Here is a 5,376-nt window from a genome sequence, read left to right on the forward strand (position 1 = left end):
CATTGTGCACCAGGGCCCAGGGAACCTGACTGCAGGGGCCTCGGTGACCCCGGCCAGAGAGGGGGCTCAGCAGGGGAGGTGCCTAGGGAATGGAGCAGCCCCGCGCTCCCTGGGAGCAGGACCCAGGGCGATGGGGTGGGGGAGGTGAAGGGGGTGCTAAGCCCCTGCCCATGGGGCTGCTGTGGGTATGAATAGGCTGGAAATCACTTCCCCCCCATCCCATCCTGAACACTAAAGTTTCCCCTGCCCCACAGATACTCACGTCCAGACACCCCGCTCTGCCCGGCCAGCCAGCAGCCTGGAAAGGAGACGGCTCATTAGGTACCAGATCCCAGAGCAACTGGATCCTACACCCTGGCCTCAGATCCCCTCCTCCCCATGGGCACATGCCCTGGTCTCAGAATCCCCTCCCTTATGGACACAAGCCCTGGCTGTCTCCAATACTCACCGAGGAAGAGGATGGTGAGAGCAGACGCCATGATGGGGGCAGCAAGGGGCCTCTCAGCATTGCCACCAACACCCTGGTGCACAGTTCCACCAAGCCCCGAGCAAGGAACTCAGCTGGTGGCTCCAGCTACAGGAAGCCGATGATGTCGCATCTCTTCCTGTGTCCATCACACCATGTCTCTAATCTGCAGGTGAAATCTAACGTGGCCAAAGTAAGCAGAGGTCCCGGCAAAACCCTGGGACCATCAGCCTGATCAAGCATCGTGCAGCTCACAGATTGTCCGTGTCTCTGTAGGGAGGGGAGACTGGTCACCCTTGATGTACCCTGCAGCCTTGGGGAAGGTGCACCAAGCTAGGAGCCAGAAGGCCACAGGGTTTGGTCTTCAATCGTCAACTGACCACTATTTCCATGCAGATTCTAGCCTCCCTCCCCACCTTTTACAGGCAACCCATGTAGGTAACATTAATATGTGATCATGCAATTAAAGAATGGAGTCACAATGTATGTGCACGAGGGGGCAGAGTTGAGATTGTTCAGGAAACCTGAACATAAGAACGGCCGTACCGGGTCAGACCCAAGGTCCATCCAGCCCATTATCCTGTCTGCCGACAGTGGCCAATGCCAGGTGCCCCAGAGGGAATGAACCTAACAGGTAATGATCAAGTGATCTCTCTCCTGCCATCCATCTCCACCCTCTGACANGATACTCACTGAGGAAGAGGACATCGAGAGCAGATGCCATGATGGGGGCAGCGAGGGGCCCCTCAGTGCTGCCACCAACACCCTGATGCCCAGCTCCACCGAGCCCCAAATAAGAAGCTCAGATGGTGGCTCCAGCTACAGGAAGTTGACGATGTCTCTTCCTATGTCCATCACACATTGTCTCTAATCTGCAGGTGAAATCTACTGCGGTCAAAGTAAGCAGACGGCTTTGAAAAACCCAAGAAACCCGGAGACTGTCAGGTTGGCCAAGTGCCATGCAGCTCACAGCTTGTCTGTGTCTCTGTGGGGAGGGGGGACAGGTCGCCCTCAGTGTATCTTGCAGCCCTGAGGAAGGTGCATCAGGCTGAGAGCCAGGCAACCATGGGGTCTGGTAGGGTTACCATACGTCTGGATTTTCCCAGACATGTCCGGCTTTTTGGTCCTCAAATCCCCTTCCGGGAGGAATTTCCAAAAAGCCGAACACGTCCGTGAAAATAGGGAAGCATGGTAAGGGGACCCCGAGTGCGAGTGGCTGCAGCAAAACTTATAACTCCCGCGATCTGCCGATCTCTCCACCGTGCGCCGGGGCCGAAGCAACTTCCCCAGCACAGCAGCCGCCGGGGCTCAGCCGAGGAGCCAGAATGAGGGGGGCCGGAGGGGGCCTCGGCTCCTTACCTGGCCTGCGGCGGCCGGCAGGACATGCTGGCGCGGGGCGGGGACGCTACCCCCTACAGGCGCGAGGAGCCGGCCGGGGTCCTCCTCGAGCCGATAAACTTTACATGGCCCGCTCGCACGGCCACGAGCCGCTCTTCCCCGCCGCTGCCGAGGTCCAGAACCCCCCGTCTCCCTCCTGGGGGAGCAGTCCCCTTGCCAGCCCCCCTTGCCCGCCCAGTGCCGGAGCTCGTACTCACCAGCTCCAGGAAGTGGAAGCTGCCCCACCCCCACCCCCTTCCCCTCCCTCCAGGCTTGTGCCGCCATTACAGCTGCAAGCCTGGGAGGGAGCAGGAATGCCACGTGCTTGGAGAAGAGCGGGGCCAAGGCGGGGATTTAGGGAAGGATCCAATACGGGAAGAAGGGGGCAGAGTTGGGGCAGGTGGCCGCGAGCGCCAGAGCAGAGGGGAAAATTGCTTGTTTGTCCAGTGTCCCGACCGCACATCGGTCGGGACGCAGGACAAACAAGCAGATATTGGGACAGATCCGATAAAATCGGGAGTCTCGTCACCCTACCTAGGGTGCCCCGTGTCCCAACAGCTCCAGCCCCCTTATAGATCCCAGAGCTCTCCCCATCCCGCTGTGTGACAAAGTGGGGGATTTTCTTGTTTTTTTCCTATGGTTTGCATACAGTTGGGGTGGGGAGCAGAGACGCCAAGCTGGAAAGACCCCTTTGGAAAGGCCCCCTGCTCTGTAGCTCCCCTGGGGGCAGGGATCCCCCCTCCCTCGGACTCAAATCTCCAGTATCCCCTCTGCTGATCTCCAGGCAGAGCCTGGCTCTGGCCGTCCCATCGATGCCAACTGCCCCCCAGGGTCTGGCTGGGTGTGGGGCTGGGAGCGGAGACGCTGAGCCAGGCCCCTCACCTGCTACCACCAGTTCCACAGAGCTGCTGGCGTATGAGGAGACGCAGGGCTCTGATCAGAGCTGATAGCTGCAGATGTAGCTCCCTCCCTGGCACCGGCCCACTTCTTCCTGATACCTCACACATTGTCTCTAATCTGCTGCCAAATCTAGTGCCGTCAAAATAAGCGGAGGTCTCTGCAACATCCAGGAAACCCAGGGGCCATCAGCCAGGCCAAGTGTCAGGTAGTTAGTTTGCAGCTTCTCTGTGTCTCTGTGGGGAGGGGGGAAGGTCACCGTCAATGTACCCTGCAGCCTTGGGGAAGGTGGAGCCCAGAAACCACAGAATCTGATCTTCAATCTTTGGCTGACCATTGTGAGTATTTCCATGCAGATCCTCCCCCGTGTTACATGCTGGTTTCAAACCCAGTTCATGACCCATGTAGGTAAAATTAGTATGTGATCATGTGTAACCTTCTGCCAGGGGGAGTCGGCAGCAACCAGGGCCGGGTTCAATATCCAGGGATCCCTCCTAACAATACAACATAGACCCGGCTCGAGCCTCCATCCAGTCATCTGGGAAAATGAAACAGCCCCCCTGTGTATCTGTAAGAGACGACCCTGCCCCACGCGCAAGCCCTGAGTCTGTCCAGAGCAGAGAGAACTGGGAATAAAAAGGGGAAAGGAACCCAGCATTAATTTGGGAAAACACCCCAGCCATGATTAGCCACATCCGACCATGAGCAAAACTCCCTGGTCACCTGGGCCTCCTCTCCTCTCACCTTTGCACCCCTCAACTGGAACCGGCTGGTTAGTTCATGGGGTCCTCTCTTCGCAGCCCATTGTCCTCCCACTGGCCAGAACCAATTATGACTCCCGCGCTGGGCCTCCCGGTCACCAGGTCACCAGTTGCTGGGGTATCCATTATCCAGGCCATTGGATGGGGTCCCAAGTTCCCTCTCCGGTCCTCTGTAGCAAGAAACTCCCTCTCCCTTCACCTCGTTAAACCAGTAACACCCAGGGGTACTGAGTCCCACTCCCTCTGCATGCAAACCATTGGAAAACCACAAAAAAATAAAAAAAATCCCCCACTTCGTCACATCTCTCCCCCCTTCAAGGCTGAACGAAGCAGGGTCACTTAGCTAGTGATCTGGGGAAGTCCAGGGCCCCTGCCCCGTGATACAGCAGCGGCTATAACATTGGCACTCCCACTCCTCCTGGCACAGCCCTCTAGACTGCACCCCCCTGGACCGGCAATGCCCCCTCTCGGTGGGCTTCCACCCAGTTGACACCCCGCGGGTTCTGCTTGGCCGCCATTTCCTTCATCTTCAGGCACTGTGGCACCTTGTTTCCCTTTTGGCCACAGTAATTACATCTCAGGTCCCTCAAGTCCCACCTTGGAGAGGTCTCAGGGTGACTCCCCTTCTGAGTCCCCAATGTGGGTCTTCCTCCTGCCCCCGAACTGCTGTCCACGAACTCATCTGCCAGTGCCCCTGCACGGCGCAGATCTTTGGGCTTCCGGTCCACTAGCCACATCTTAAGGTCCAGAGGGCAGATGTCATACAACTGCTCCAACCCCACCAGGTTATACACGTCCTCTGCAGTAGTGGCCCCTGCACCCTTTGTTGTCCCACAAACTTATACAGGATCGTTTTAGGGGTCAAGGCAAAGATGCCACATTTATTATTAATCTGTAACTATTAGCAAATACCTCAATGCTTATACACACACACACACACACACACACCAAAATGTTCTGCAGCTGCTGGATAGTTACCAGTCCTGAGTGTAGTTTGAGTTCGCAGCTTGGGATCGTAGCTCGTGGCGGTAACTGGCCAGGAAAGCTGAGCGCAAGGAGGAGCCGAGTCTCTGTCGGGCACACACCGATGCTCCTTGATGTTGATAGCAGAACGTTACCCAAAGTCTCTCATCTCACCCTTCCTTTTTTATAGNCACACCGATGCTCCTTGATGTTGATAGCAGAACGTTACCCAAAGTCTCTCATCTCACCCTTCCTTTTTTATAGGAGTTTTGGATTCAAAGTCACTAGGTCTCGCTGTGTCACACCGCCTCTGGGTTTGGTACTTGATCACCCGTCAATTGCAGGCATGACTGTCAGCCTGGGACCGGACTTTGATCTTCCTTCTGTTGTTTCTTTTTAAGGTGGATGCTTCTTGCTTGAGTTAGGGCTGTTGTCTAGTTCTTCAGCTGTTGGTATTTCAACTTTATCTCATCAGGACAAGGCCTGATGGACTCCTGGTCGCTACACAGACTGCCCCACGGGTACTCCCCGGCTCCCCGGGAGCCCCCCTGGGGTCTGGAGCTTGTTCCTCAGACTGATCCTTCTCTACAAGCTGAGCAATGAGCCGCTCCTTAGTGAGCCTCCCCACGCTCAGCCCCCTCTCCCTGCACAGACGTGCCAGGTTGCCCTTACAGAGCTGGTTCTAGGCCATTTCCAGGCTGGTTCCGTTCAATACCCTCGTTCTATCGCTGGCCACCACTCACTGCAAAGTGCCTGCACCCGCAGCCCACATCTACAGGGTGCATCCGCCAATCATCCTCTGCTACCACGTTGTCATGGACTCACAGATCGTGCCCACTCGTGGCCCCGTGAGGTCCGTGGGGGTGCCCCTTTCAGTGCGACAGCCCTTCTTGGGGGTCCACTCTCTCTCGG

Source organism: Trachemys scripta, chromosome 16 (genome assembly GCF_013100865.1).
Source record: "Trachemys scripta elegans isolate TJP31775 chromosome 16, CAS_Tse_1.0, whole genome shotgun sequence".
Classification (NCBI taxonomy): domain Eukaryota; kingdom Metazoa; phylum Chordata; order Testudines; family Emydidae; genus Trachemys; species Trachemys scripta.